The sequence below is a fragment of the Mirounga leonina genome, unplaced genomic scaffold (genome assembly GCF_011800145.1).
Source record: "Mirounga leonina isolate KUSES-001 unplaced genomic scaffold, KU_Mleo_1.0 Mir_53, whole genome shotgun sequence".
NCBI lineage: Eukaryota > Metazoa > Chordata > Mammalia > Carnivora > Phocidae > Mirounga > Mirounga leonina.
The window spans coordinates 40,054,114-40,070,943 of record NW_023270807.1 but is presented as its reverse complement, the minus strand read 5'-3'; positions in this window follow the sequence as shown (position 1 = coordinate 40,070,943).

Genomic DNA, 16,830 nt, shown 5'->3' with positions numbered 1-16,830 from the left:
GCTCAGGTCATGATCCTGGAGTCCCAGGATCGAGTCCCGCATCGGGGTCCCTGCTCGGCAGGGAGTCTGCTTCTCTCTCTGAACCTCCCTCCTCTCATGCTCTCTATCTCATTCTCTCTCTCAAAAAAAAAAAAAAAAATTCTCAAAACCAGTGAGAAGCAGAAAATCTTAAATTCAGTGAGAGAATAGAGACATATTACATACAGAAGAATAAAGATAAGGATGGAAGTGTATATCCTGTTGTAAACAATGAAAATGAGAAGACAGCAAAACAAAAATTTTAAAATAGTGTGAGACAAAAATTGCCATCCAGAACCAGAGGGAAATCAACGGATTTTTTTAATAAAAATTAAAACAATAGAGAAACTAAATAAAAGTTGAAATCTAGTTCTTTGAGAAACTCAATGAAATTAATAAACCTCTAGACTGAGGTATCAAGAAAAAAGAGAGAAGACACAAAGGAGTAATATCAGGACTGGGAAAGGTGACATCAGTAGAAGTACTACATATATTAAAGGACAATAAGAGATTATGAACAACTTTATGCTAATAACTACAATAGTTTAAATAAAACGGACAAATTCCTTGAAGGATACAAGCTACTTCACCTTGCTTGCTCAAGCTAACTCAAGAAGAAATAGAGAACCTGAATTATGTGTCTTAGAGCAACTGAAACTGAGTTTAACAACAACAATCTTCACACAAAGAAACTCCAAGAGTACATGGTTTCCCCAGTATGATCTATAAAAAAAAGAAAAGAAAAGAAAAAACTACTATCAATTCTACAAAAACTCTTTCAGAAAATTGAAGAGGAAGTAGTACTTCCTAACTGATTCTTTGAGGCCAGGATTACACTGATACCCAGATTAGAAAACCACAGACCAATATTCCTCATGAATATAGATGCAAAATTTCTAAATAAAATCTTAGTGAATCAAATACAATATATAAAAAAACTAATACTTCATGAACAGATGGAATTTATCCTAGGAATACAAAGTTGATTTAAGATTTGAAGATCAATCAATGTAATTTACCATATCAACAAACTAAAACAATCAAATCCAAGATATAATCATCTCAATAAGTACAGATAAAATATTTAATAAAATCCAATACGTACTCCAGATAAAAACTCACAGCAAAGTAGGACTAGGAAGAAACTTTTTAACCTAAAAAGGATACCTATGAGGAAACTTTATAGCTAACATTATACTTAATGGCAACAAACTGAATGCTTTCCCTCTAAGTTCAGGAACAAGATAGGGCTATCAGCTCTCTCCTATAATGTTGTACCACAGGGTCTAGCAAGTGAAAGAAGGCAAGAAAAGAAATAAAATTTACCCAAATTGGAAAGGAAGAAGTACAACTGTCACTATTCATACACAACATGAATGTGTACGTAGAATATACAAAGCAATCTAGAAAAGTGCTACCAGAACTAATAAGTGAGTTTATCAAGATTTGTTAAATGAGGCACAAGGTCAATAGGCAAAAATCAATTGTATTTCTATACTAGCAATAAACAATCACAAATTAAAATTAATCACGAATATCACAATAGCATCAAAAATAGGAAAGTAGGGATGATTTTGACAAAAGTCATGAAAGATTTATACAGTGAAAACTACAAAACATTGCCAAGAGAAATTAATTAGGTCATAAATAAATAGAGAAATATACTAGGCTCATGGTTCAATATTTTCAAGATGTCAATTCTCCCCAATTGAACTATAGGTTTAATATAATCTCAAACATAATCCATTTGGTTTTTTAATATAAATTGCCAAGCTTTCCAAAATCCATATGGAAATACAAAGGATAAGTCAGAACAAACTTGAAAAAAGAAGAACAAAGTTGAAGGACTAAAACTAGCTGATTTCAGTAGTTATTTAAGCTTCTGCACCTTAGGTAGTGTGGTGTTCAACAAGATAGACAAATAGATTAATGAAACAGAATATAGAGTCCAAAAGTAGATTCACACTTTTATGAGACCCTGATTTTGAAAAAAATGCAAAGCAATTCAGTGAAGAAAGGATAGTCTTACCAAAAAATTATATTGGGACAACTAGATATTCACATGCAAAAAATGAACTTCAATCTTAATACAAAAATTACCTTAAATGGATCATAAAACATAAAAGTAAAATCCAAACTTCTTAAAGAAAACATTGGAGGAAATTTTGTGGTCTTGGTGAGGTACAAATTTCTTAGCTAAGACATCAAAACTACGATTTAATTAAAAAATTAGTTATTCAGATTGCATCAAAATTAAAAACTCCTCAAAAAGCCTTATTTAGAGACTTAAAATAAATTATTCTATCATCTATTGTTTTTAAAGTAGTTATAATTAGCCATACATAGTCACCATCCTCTTGAACTGGTAGTATAAACAGAGAAGAATTGAATATAAGATACAAAACAGCATAAGACTTACAAATATTAAGTAACATAAAAAATAAAATTCACTAATTCTGATGGGAAGAGAAAAACTTGTGTTGAGCACAAAAGAAATTTTAAAAAGATGGGATGTGGGCTGGTCCTTGAGTAAAGAGTAGGGTTTAGATATACAGACAGCAGTTAAAGAAATCACTAAGGAAATAAAACATGAATAGGGTGCAGGGATGAGAATATATATAAAAATTAAACAAACAAACAAACAAACATGCTGGCAGGTGCTTACTCAGGTAAGAGGAAAGCTGAATAATTGGATTACTAAGATACTATGTGGGATATTGAATGCCAGGCTAAGTTGTCTACATGCATTGGAGAACAACAGAGAGCTCAGGTCAAATGTGGTCGAATCAGTTATGAGAAAAAATATTTAGACTGTTTGTTGTATGGTTTGGAAGCTGTACTAACAATAGATGTGGAGACCTGAAGGACTTTTTGCAAGAATGGTAACCAAAATTTTCTTGCCACTGATGTGGAAAAAACAGCTTTATATCTATTGTAGTTATTGTGTAAATTACACCATAATATTATTTGGCTGGTTTTTTAGCCAGTGCATTTGATGCTAAGACAGTCTTTAGAGTTTAAGAAGTTTAAACTGTTTGAAGAAGTTTCATCATTTCTTCATGAATATAAATCCCCTTGCTATTATTGTTTTTTGTCAGAATTAAGTATTGGGTAAAACCCTTCCTATAGCATATATTTCCTAAGACGTGCTCAAAGGGTGAGCAGAATCTGGTTATTTTTTTCAAATTCAGGCTAACTAAGTGGTTGGTCTAATTTCATAATTCTGGTATAAATTTCCTAAAACTCTGAGACTCAACTCCCTGAGTGGGTTCCTCAACCAAAATGAAGGGGAAAAAAATCCTGTACCTTTTCATTTACCCTCTTCAGTAGAGATCTGGGACCAACTAAACTTTGTTAATACATCTTCCCTTTTGTTACCTAGGAACATAAACTGCTAACAGTGCTTGCCCAGTAATAGCTCTTTTTTTTTTTCCTGTTAAATGGAGCCACCTGATGATAAACTGTACACTTTTGTTGTTTAGGACAGTTTAGCTTCACCTTTTTCCTAATCTTTATGTAAGATTTATGTATTTCTAATATTTTTTTTCAGATTGAGTAAAGCCAAAAATATTGGAGAACCCAAGCTAAAACCAAAGCTGTGCCCTACTTAGCAGAATAATAGCAGACTTGAAAAAAAAAAAAGCTTTATAGTCAGACATGTCCAATTTGACTACTACTTCAGGTATGTGACTTTGGGCAAGTTATTTCATCTCTGTGTTTCAGTTTCTTCTTTTGCAAAATATGGATTATAATTGTACACCTACCTAATAAGATTGCTGTATAGATTAAAGGATGTGTAATGACTTAGCACAGGATCTGAACAGAGTTCACACATATTCTTGTTGTTACTGTTATCCAATTGTTGTGTATATCCTGGGTCCATCTAAAACTCTCCAAAGGCTATAAATGTCTTTTATGTTATTGGTGTCTGAGGCCTCACAGAACATGCTGTGAACCTACTGAGTGGAAATTGGATCCATCTTGGATGACACCACCACATATACTTGAGCTATGAGTTGTTATATTGATGGGAGGGAGGCCAACTGGGAATAAGTGAAAAGTCGCAAAAGAGATTTTGGGGGTCTACATAAGCTTTTTTTTTTCAAAATGTACCCCTTTGAGCCAAGATTATAGACATCCATAGTATCATGATGCTTGTATGCATGAGAATACAGACCAAACTCTCTCGTTGCCACTCCAGAAATCTGAAGGATTAAAGCATTAAAAAGAGGTGGCCATAGAACCTTCAATTTGATATAAATTATCCTCCCTGCTTTCTCACCTGACTTTAAAAAAGATTTTCTCCAACTAAGGAAAGAGGGCAAACAAAATTATTTTTATTGTTGACTATTATTACCACACTTTTTAATGATAGGTTATTTATTGTGTACCTACTATGAGTTAGACACGGTACTAGATACTTAATTGTTATTCCACTCACCCTAAAAAAAAAATCAATGCTATGGAGTCATTATTATATTTCTCATTTGTAGATGAGAAAGCTGAGGCTTGAATATAGTAACTAATTTGCCCAAAGACATATAGCTCATAAATATCACGTGTGGGCTTTGAACTCAATTGTCTGATGTGATAGTCCATGTGTTCCTGCTGTGGAATGCTTTCAAGCATTGTCTGGGGTTGAGATTGCTTATGCATCTAGTTCTGGGAATCACACTTTGACTTTAACATTACTTATAAAAAATTGTTTATATAATTTCAAACAAATTACTTAAACTCAGTTTTCTCAACTGTCATTTATCCTAGTGTTTTTTTTTTTTTTTAACAAGGGAAAAATGCAATTCAATCCTGTAAGTTACATTAAGAATTTGCATGTTCTATATAAGGCTGTTTCCTCATCACCATGATTATGATTTTATAGCCCATATTAGTTAACAAGGATTTTCAGGTACCTTCAAAACAATAATTTTTAGCAATTAAAACAAACATTTTGTTGAATTAAGTTTAGAACCTAAAAATAATCATAATTTTTTTAAATTGCCATAATTACCCAAGGGATTTTCCAGTTTGATCACAAAGATCACAGAAAAGCATAGAACAAGTTTTCAGACACTTAGTGCATCAGCAAATAAGTTCAGCTTTATCAAGAAAAATATAATACAAACAAATTTATTGCCATTTATCACTTACACTAGCCTCTACAACAGTTTGAATTTCCTCAACATCAAATCTCAATGAATATATAAAAGGAGTATCTTACGATGATAAGTAGATGTATGATACATATATATTTTAACTCTCCTTATACACATAGTATCAGATTTTCAAAGTTCAGATCATGCGATTTGATCCACATGAGGAATCTATAAAGAGAAATAGTAGAAGATGAGGTACAAATGGATTTTAAGGACAAATTGCAAGAGTCTTCCCTGAGAATCTAAAGATTTTGTATTTTACAGTGTGACAATGAAAAACCATTAAGTATATCTGACTAAAGAAGGTATACACTTGAAGTTTGGGGTTAGAAATACCAGCAGTATGTCAGAAGAATTCAAATAGGGAAGGAGACTAAAGGCAAGAACAGTCCAAGTGGCTATTTAAAGCTTGGTGATTAAAATAATGGCAGCAGTGAGAAAGAAAAATGAATAAAAGAAATAGACAAATCATAGTCCACTCTAGTTGGTGGGGGCTGAGTCTGCAAAGAAAATGTTGAATCTGATAAAGAATAGATATATCAGAAATAGAAGTAGGACCGTTACCCCAAAAGTAAAGACAGTTATGAAGGAAGTGTTTAAGCATAGAGAATTTGATGTGATTTCAAGATAATAAGAATTAGCCAGGCAAAGAGTTGGAAAAATATAGAACTGAAGCCCGGGATCAGGTTAGTAGGTTTGACAATCAGTTACCAAAAGAAAATGTTTTCAAAGAATAAAAAATGAGAGAAAAGATAAGAGGCTTGGACTAAACACTAACATATTTTCCACATGAAAGAGAGAGCAATACAGAGAATCAAAGGCCAGAGAAATAGCCATAGCATGATATATATATTTAAGAAGACCTAGGAAGATAGACTTTCAAAATGAAGACGGAGAGGAGGATAGGAACTGTATTCTTTGTCTTCACAATGTTAGGAATCAGAATTTTAAACCAAAGGGGAAAAGAGAGGCAAAAAATATAAATAAGAATGTTTTAAGTTACTGAAGAGAAAGCAGAGAAGGGAATAATACTTACCGAGGACCTATTATGTGCTGATATACATATGTGCTGGACCTCGTGTGACAGAACTAAAGAACTGAATATTAATTAGAGAACGTTTCTTCTAAGAACAATCCCAGGGCAACAGAACCATCTTATAAATGACTCAGAAGAGATACTAATGGGAAAATTGGCTCAAGTTAGAAGAGCCAATTTTTCACTACAGTTGAAAAATTTTCAAAACCCAACTACTACAGTCAACAGATATTTCTTCCAAGTTGTTAGGTGAATTGAAGCAGCGGAGCCATCATACGTCACTAGTAGAGTTTTGAAGCAGAGTGATATGGTGATGTGTGTGAAATGTGTACGGAAAGGTAGAACAGAGTTCAAGGTCACTCTCTACTACTTAGACTACCATGAACAGCTCACTGAGATTCAGTCTACTCTTATAAAAAAACAAGGGAATTATGATAGAAATGTCTATAATATATTAATTTTTACGATCATGACATTGAATAACTTTACATAATGGAATACAGAAATGAATCTTAATCTTAACGCTTGAAAACAATGAACCACAGGTAAATCATGTTATATAGACCAGGACAGCAGCTGGCCCCAAATTAGGTCATAATCTTCATGTATAAATACTTCTCACAAGTCTTTGAACTTAGAGAGGAGACAAGATGTTATTCAACACATACCCTGGAGGTTTCATCATCAAAATTAAAGCACATTCAAGTGACATGAAAGAATGATTTCCATTCTGGGAGATGAAAAACAATATCCAAATTAAATAAGACACAGTTGATACTCATAAGGTCAAAATAAATATATAACAATTTGACAACATAACACTGGAGACATTAAGCTAGGGTTGGCAGGTAAAGGAGAAAATCAAATTCTACTTGTCAGGGACAATGAGTATCATTAGGATTTTTCTTTTTACAACTGTTCATTTTATAAAAAGACATTTTTTATTTGTAGGATTACACTTGAGGACACAAAAATGAGAAAATTAAAGACTCACATCAAAAAAAAAAAAAAAGGAAAGATTCAAATTGGCAATCACAAAGGTAATGATGAGAGGTTCACTCCCAAGTTTGATCTCTGCCTTGTGTACTCTGGCCTCACAAACATTACAGTAGCACCTCCTGGGTAAAATAAACTTGATTTAGAGTCTACATATCCTCTTCCCAGTTAGACACACATTCAGTTGCTCCTAGGGGGATATTTTATGACACCAAGTGTTCATTGCCGCAATATAAATGGGAGAAAAGTGGAAGAGAGGAGGAAGGAGCAAACTGAAAAGAGAAATTTTATTTGTGTTTAAAGTTCAGGTTTAGAGTTACAGTATCAACAGTTTTAGCTCTGAAAACAAATCTTCAGTGCTCTTATTAGAAGCACGGCTAAAGGACTTCACTTATTATTTATTGCAAGCTTCAACAATCTACATACACGCACAAAAAAAATCATTCAAAAAAATCAGGAATCACTGCAATAAAGACCCAAGAAAGTGTTGCTATATGAAATGCACATAGACACTAAATTCTAAAGATCTAAGATATTATTATATAGCCAAAAAGAGATATCTATTTATTGTACCACATGTTCTTCTGCCTTCTGATGTCCAAAGGCTAGAGATATATCTAAATTTAGTTTATATAAACTAGATCCACTGAAAAATCCATTGACATGACAAAACCTCCCACTGCCAACAAAAGCCATTTACATCTCCAGCTCGTTTGAGGATGAGCAATTAATCTTTGCTTACCACCCATGCAACAGAGTGCAAAGATGTACACATCTTCCCCGCATATAAACTTCAGGAGCAGAGCTACACAGATTAGTTTGCAAAACATAATGCCCTAGGCAGTTGGAGATAAGAAACTCCTCTACTTAAAAAAAATACATTTTTAGTAATCTAGTCATATAGCTTGCTTAAGAGTTTTACAATTTAATATCGTAGCTGAGGTAAGGTATCTCAGATTATGCCTGTACTGCAAGATTTCCTCATAAGGTGCTGGAAATGTAAATCGATATTCATAATTTCTTTTATTTTAATTAATCATTTCTAATGGAGTTTAAGATACATGTAAGATTGAAATGTGTGACAACCTGCATATGTCTTCTAGGGCTACCATGACAAAGTACCACAGATTGGATGGCTTAAGCGACAGAAATTTATTGTTTCACAGTTCTGGAGCCTAGAAGTCTAAGACTGAGCTATTGGCAGGATTGATTTCTTCTGAGAGTGGCGACCTCAGACATCCCTTGGCTTGTAGATAGTATTCCCTTGTGTCTTCACATCATCTTCCCCCTGTAAACTCTTCCTGTGTCAAAATTTCCTCTTCTTGTAAGGACACCAGTTCATACTGGATTAGGAGCCCACCCTAGTCCAGTATGACCTCTTCTTAACTAATTACATCTGCAGTGACTCTACTTCCAAATAAGATCACATTCTGAGGTATCGGGGATTAAGACTCCAGTATATCAGTTTTGAGAAGGACACAATGCAACCCATAATACAACCCTAAACATTAAGTTAAAAAAAGTACTGAAAACTAAAAATTTTATAACATTTCTTATTCTCTAATTCTTACAGGTCTACAACAATTATACTTAATTTATACATTCCTGGATTTATACGTTCTCTGTGGAAATTAAGTCCACAGAAAAAGTTTTAACGTTAAAAATCACAGAACAAGAGCAAGAGAAATCATCGAAGACATTAAAAACAAACTATCGGGATAAGATGTGTTAGAATGTTCTCATTTAATTACTTCCAAAGGTATGTCAACAATTATTTATGGAAAGACTTTAGTAGCATTTTAGCATTTGGGAAATATATAGATAACAAGTTGATGTATACACCTGGGTTTGGCTCAAACCTGACATAGACATAATTATCACTTTTTCAGCTCTATATAGCACTAGTTAACTTCACTGACGTTTAGTAAATGCCAAGAACTATTATACTTTTTTTTAGCATTATCCCATTTTATTTTTTATTTATTTATCTTTTTTGTAATTTCAAGTTTTTATTTAAATTCCAATTAGTTAACATATAATGTAATATTAATTTCAGGAGTAGAATTTAGTGATTCATCACTTACATACAACATCTAGTGATCATCACAATAAGTGCCCTCCTAATACCCATCACCCATTTAGCCCATCCCCTACCCACCTTCCCTCCAACAACCCTCTGTTTGTTCTCTATAGTTAAGAGTCTGTTTTACCGGTTTGCCTTTCTCTTTTTTTTTCCCCATGTTCATCTGTTTTGTTTCTTAAATTCCACATATGAATGAAATCATATGGTATTTGTCTTTCTCTGACTTATTTTGCTTACCATAATACTCTCTAGCTCTATCCACACCATTGTAAAAGGCAAGACTTCATTCTTTTTGATGGCTGAGTAATATTCCATCATATATATATATAAAATATATATATATATATATATATACCAAACATTCTTTATCCATTCATCAGGCAATGGACATTTGGGCTCTTTCCATAATTTGTCCATCGTTGATAATGCTGCTATAAACATTGGGGTGCATGTTTTTCTTTAAATCAGTATTTTTGTATCCTTTGGGTAAACACCTAGTAGTGCCATTAGTAGATCATAAGGTAGATTTTTTTTTTTATTTTTTTTTAAGATTTTATTTATTTATTTGACAGAGAGAGACACAGCGAGAGAGGGAACACAAGCAGGGGGAGTGGGAGAGGGAGAAGCAGGCTTCCCGCGGAGCAGGGAGCCCAATGCGGGGCTCGATCCCAGGACCCTGGGATCATGACCTGAGCCGAAGGCAGACGCTTAACGACTGAGCCACCCAGGCGCCCCCATAAGGTAGATTTTTAACTTTTTGAGGAACCTCCATACTGTTCTCCAGAGTGGCTACACTACCATTTCTCTGCATCCTTGCCAACGTCTGTTGTTTCCTGTGTTGTTAACTTTAGCCATTCTGACAGGTTTGAGGTGATACCTCACTGTCGTTTTGATTTGTATTTCCCTGATGAGGAGTGATGTTGAGCATCTTTTCATGTGTCTGTTGGCCATCTGGATGTCTTCTTTGGAAAAATGTCTATTCATGTCTTCTGCCCATTTCTTAACTGGATTATTTGTTTTGGGGGGTATTGAGTTTGCGAAGTTCTTTATAAATTTTGGATACTAATCCTTTATCGGATACATCATTTGCAGATATCTTCTCCCATTCTGAAGGCTGCCTTTTAGTTTTGTTGATTGTTTCCTTCACTGTGCAGAAGCTTTTTATTTTGATGAAATCCCAGTAGTTGATTTTTGCTTTTGTTTCCCTTGCCTCTGGAGAAGTGCCTGGCAAGAAGTTGCTGCGGCAAAGGTCAAAGAGGTTGCTGCCTGTGTTCTCCTCTAGGACTTTGATGTTTTCCTGTCTCACATTTAGGTCTTTGCATGGATTTTCTCAATTAATACAACTCTGTGAGAGATGTTGCCACTTTCCCTGCACCCATTGAAGGACATATGTCTTTGGGAGGGTAGGTCACTCAGCCAGAGACACATAACTTGTTCAGAGGTTCTTAAAACTCCTGAAATGTTTCAGATGTTAGAGATGACAATATTTTAGAGAAAACTAGGAATGTATACACCTTTGAGAAAATTATGCAACATTAATTTTTTGGATTAAAATATTACATAAAAAACCTTTCCAAACATAAAAGGTAAAAATTTGGGTAAACTAATTCCCAAAAAGTGGTGGATTTGATTTCTCTTTCAAAGTAAATTAGTAAACAACCCAAAGCTACATTACTTATCTGGGCGATATATTAGATTGTATAATCTGCATTGTCAACAAGGTTAGAATACTGAAAGATACATTTTTTGAACAAAGAGGGTTGTCAGCTGCAGTAGAGATTACTGATGCTCACCACAGCCATTTATTCTCTCTTATTCCCTGTTTCCCATTTTCATATATTAGATGGGACCTTGTGACCTCACAGGGGACTGTGAGGAGAAGTGGCCTGTATCACTTACAGAGGCTTCCGCCTACCCTTCTGACACTCACAAGCCCTGGCAGTTTTGTGCTCTGTCATTCTGGATCCTCAAGGTGCCGTCTGAAAGGAAGTCACCTTACTGAGGCACCTGCAACACACTTTGTCTATCAAGACACTAAGTGTATTTGTCACCAGAGCATAGCCCAATCTACCCCAACTGATAACAGAAACACCAATATTAGACTTCATTTATTTGTCTGTCACTTTTAAGCGTCCTTAAGATTTGTCCAAAAAATGTAACAATTTCACCTGGACAGTCAGAGAAGCCCAACATGCAGGTGACTTCTCCCTAGAGAAATCAGATCGGCAACACAAAAAAAAAGAAAGGCCTAATGTATGGTATGAAATCTATTCTTCACTTCGTAACTGTTCTAAATGTATGGGACAGATGGAGAAACAAACTGCCATCAAAAAGTTGCCAGCTTTGACATTCCTGGGACAAAACAGGCTTCCAAAAGGGCATAACTCCGTGAGGCTTCAAAATCTGGAGGGCTAATTCACTTCATCGCCTTCATCAAATTGTGAGGAATAGTACAGTGTTCACTGGGATAAAACTAATGGAGAAAACAGGGAATGTTCTGGTGCTTTTGTGCAAGTCAGGCATTTCATTTTAACTTTAGAATTTTGCACAAAACCACCAAAAAAATTCTTTTGAATTTAAGGAACTGACAGCTGATCAATGTGATTGCTCTAAACCTGTGGTGCTGAAGTTATATAATTGTCTATAGAGACTATAAAATTTCAGACATTAGCCCTGGAAAAAAATATATTTGTTACAACCTGGATATTCGCTGAACTATTTGAACTCTCAATGAACATTGCAGGGTCTGGAGTCTGACTACATTTGAGTCCCAGCTATTCCACTTAACAGGAATGTGACTTTGGACAAATAAATTGTTTTGCCTCTTATAAAATGGGAATTATTCCCACATTATAGTGCAGTGAGGCTTAAAGGAGTCTTATATATGATAATCCATCTACCACAGGGTTTGACACATAGAATGTACGCAATGCCTTTTAATTAGTAAACACAATGCCTTTAATTAGTATTGCATGAACAGAATTAAAGTAAGATGCAAATAACAAACTACTTGAAATCTTTAGTTTGAGCACAAGCAAGTATGCTGCATTCATGAATAGCTGAGGCTTTTGGGTTTGTTTATTGAGCTCAAATTTGTTTTACTTCTTCAACAGTGGATGAATAATTGAGTGAACTTGGATGAATTATTTAGTTGCCCAATTCTTCAGTTTCTCCCTCTGTAAACTGAGGTTAAAAAATACAGTCCAACTTAGAGGAATGTGAGAAATAAGTGTGAAAAACCACTAAATGTCCTTTTATCATGACATTACTATTTCCAAAAGTCCAAGAGGGATGTTTATCTACATCATTACTATTTAGAAAACTTATTAAATCCAAGTACAAAAATGTTTATTTTATCATTGTGTTGTAGTTATTTCCAAGATAATGAAGATCCAGCATTTGATAATATATGAAGCCAATACTCAAAACATCAGTATTTAGAAATATTATGGGAAATTACTATATATTTTAAGAAACTCTTAAAGATGAAATACGAAAAGGATGTTAATGGGCACCCGGCTGGCCTAGTCAGTAGAACACGGGACTCTTTTTTTTTTTTAAAGATTTTATTTATTTATTTGAGAGAGAGAGAATGAGAGAGAGAGAGCACATGAGAGGGGGTAGGGTCAGAGGGAGAAGCAGACTCCCTGCTGAGCAGGGACCCCGATGCGGGACTCGATCCAGGGACTCCAGGATCATGACCTGAGCCGAAGGCAGTCACTTAACCAACTGAGCCACCCAGGCGCCCCGAACATGGAACTCTTGATCATGAGTTTGAGCCCCACATTGAGTGGAGAGATTACTTTAAAAAAAGAAGGATTTTAATACTTTATATCTAACAGCTGAAATATTTTGCATAGATTATAATTGGATTAGTGAAATCTGTCCACAATAAAAGCTTTACTGAGTATATTTTAAGAAACAATTAAAACATCTCTGTATAGTTCAGCATTTCAGATAGTTACAGGATGATGTTGAGAAAATACACACAGCTGAAATACACTATATGTTATTTGGGGAAGTAGTTAAAAAAAAAATGGAATAGAGCTGGGAACACAGAGCAGGAGCAAATATAACTTTCCATGAGTTTTTCTTTGGTTAGGCAGGGTACTGTTAAAGTAGAGAAAGAAGCCAGGAAATCACATTTCTACTTCACTACCAATCTTTTTAGTAAGGAGATACTCTTTCAGTACCCAGGAAAATATGTACATGCCATCTCTCCTGTCTCCGTTTCAGAAAAAAGTTCATGAACATGGAGCTGACTTTATCCATGAACTCTGTTGAGCATCTCTACATGGCCCCAGCACCAGGGGACAAGGGCTCCTACATGACCTCCCCAAAGGAGCTCTCTCCATGCATCCTAAATACAATAGTAGTTTTGGGTTGTTTTTTGTTTTTTGCTTTTTTTTTTTTAATTGTGGCTACCAAGTAAATTAACGAATTTTTAAAAAGCCATCCCATAGTTCAATTATTCAACAATAAAGGGCCAAGAAGAAACATGCATGTTGGGTCTAAGATCAAGCCCCTTTGGCTTTCTGTACTCATTTTTAGGGGCTCATATACTCAGAGTAACAACTGATTTTCCCAGTTTCATAACTGCACCCCCAGGGTTTGAGTGGGAGTTATGACACTGTCAGTAAACTTGTCCCCTGCCCAGTGGAGGCCAAAAGGGAAGCTGGGAACTCCTCTGTAGACATCCCACTTATAACACCTGCATGTTCATGACCGTGAACCTATAGTCAGGAGAGGGTCTACCCCCACCAGGACTCCAAACCATCTTCCCCAACCTCCTCAACTCCATCATCAGGACAAGGACATCACTTACCCCTCCTTCTCGCCCATCTCCACCCAAATCACCACCCAGCCAGCAGGAGCTTTAATCTCTTCAAATTTTTAGGCCTTTTTTTTATATTTAGTCACCTCCAGAAGCCCCAGATACAGGGGACAACTCTCCCTCTCTGTATGCTAGCCTCTTCATTTTTCCCACCCCTTGGCTCTCTTAGATCCCTTCTACTGTGCCCTCTAGAACACACGGTCCAGCATTAGAGAAATCCCCTTTATCCCCCCACCCCTTTCCAGAATGTTCTCTCCTCCATCTGTCTCTAAAAAAACTAGCTCTTCCTTGAGGTCTTAACTCCCCAACAGCTTTCACCAGTGGTGTCTGTTGTTACTACCACTGTGCTTGTCCCGTGGGGCCTGGAAGTGAAGTAGATATCTTTGCTGTTTATTGCTGCTCTCAGGCCATTCTTCCCTCCTTCTCCCTAAAAAATAAGCCTCCTTTAAATCTCATATTATCCATTTATATCCCCACAAACTGTCATTTTTGCTGCATGTGTTTCCCTCACATTTTTCCCAGCCTCTCCCTTATATTTTTCCATGACTTAGCTTGTAGCTCATTATCCATCTCCAACATTGCTCCTGTGTATATTCTTGTGGGTTCAAAATTTATGTTGTTGATCCTTCTCCACCTTAGTCTCTCATTTCCATACATTCCTCTTCTACAGTGATCCTGTCCTCTACACTTCCACATTACTACCTTCCATGATCACACCCCATGTGTCATTCCTGTCAATGCCAATAACTGCAATTTCTTTGTCATCTCAATTTTACAACTCCCATTCACTGACCACCAATTTCTATCATTCTATGGAATTTCCTGTAATAATATACTGACTCCAAAATACTGAGAACATACTGGGATCTCCAATCCATTGATTTTGTTACTTTTCACCACCCCTTATCTTGATATTTTCTCTCTCCTTTTTATTTAGCTTGAATTCCATGGTTTAACATAATCATCACCTTGCTTATACCCTTGACTTCCTCCCCTTTGTCACACTTTATCATACTTTCTTGGCAAAAGCACAACACTTGTTCAATCCAGGTCTGTAACCCTTCTAGCCCTCCATCCATGGTTAAGAGAAAATCTCTCAGTTGTGCTGACTGTTCTCATTTTAATTTCATGAATATCAAGTGCACATTTACCACTACACATTCACAATATGTCCTTAATCAACGAAGTGATCACTTTTGGGAGCCTGAGTGGCTCAGTTGGTTAAGCATCTGCCTTCAGCTCAGGTCATGATCCCAGGGTCCTGGGATCAAGTCCCACATCGGGCTCCCTGCTCAGCGGGTAGCCTGCTTCTCCCTCTGCCTCTCCTCCTTCTCCCTGCTCGTGTCCTCTTTCTCACTCTCTCTCAAATAAATAAATAAAATCTTTAAATAAATAAATAAATAAATAAATAAATAAATAAATAAATAAATAACTACTTCACTAGTGTATTTGCTCTTCCTCTCCCCAGATGACCCTATCACACCTTTCTTTTCTGTCCTCAAATCTTCAAGAGTCTCACCCCACAATTCACTCTGAGCCAATGACACTCTTTCATACTTCTTTGACAAAATTTAAGCATCAGAAGAGAACCTCCATAGATTTCCAACACCACCGACACCCACCTATCTCCCCTACCACCTATCTGTATTCACATCATCTGCCTCCCCACCTGGCACCATAGATATAAACTATCCATTCATCTCCCAAAATCCCATTCCTCCATTCTAGATCCTACCCTTACTTTTCTAAGGATATCACTATGGCAGTTTTTTACTTTTCTGTATTATACATAATCCATTCTCTCTCTTTTCCCCACTTGCCTCTCCTCTTGTCCCTCTCTTTTCTCTCCCTCTCTTTCTCTTTTCATCAGTATAAAATTATATCACTAGCTCTATCATTTTACAGTAGCTTTTCACAACCCCATCAGTTCCCCAGTATTTATTGTCCCATTTCCTTCATCCACTTTGCAACAAAACTCTTCAAAAGTGTTGTTTACATTTCCTTTTTCCATTCCTCCTGCCCAATCCTACCTCAGACCTACTCCATTCTTGATTTTGCTCCAACTATTCACCAAATCTGTTTTTTGTCAAGCAACGAAATGATTAATTCTTAGTCTACAGCACATTGCTGATCTGTCAGCAGCTTTTGACAAAGCTGATTGTTCCCTACATCTGAACTTCCAGGACACCATGTCTTTTACGTCCTTTCTCATTGTTCACTCTTTCTCAGTCTACTGTGCATGCTCCTCCTCTTATCCCAGATCTCTGATTTCATAATGCTGCAGGGCCCAGGTCTTGGTCCTTTATCATCACTCAGTTTCCTACTGATTTCATATAGTCTTATGGCTTCAAAAATAATCTTTTTGTTGATGACTCTGAAATATATATAGTTCCAATTGAAACTTTTATTCTAAATTTCATATTCATATACCCAACCACCTACTCAATATCTATAGTAGAGAGATATTTCAATCAATGTATCCAACAGGGTGGAAGAGGAAAGAAGAGAGTGATTCAAAGTTGGACATTAAGGGGCGCCTGGGTGGCTCAGTCATTAAGTATCTGCCTTCGGCTCAGGTCATGATCCCAGGGTCCTGGGATTGAGCCCCACATCAGGCTCCCTGCTAGGCAGGAAGCCTGCTTCTCCCTCTCCCGCTCCCCTACTTGTGTTTCCTCTCTCACTATCTCCCTTTCTGTCAAATAAATAAAAA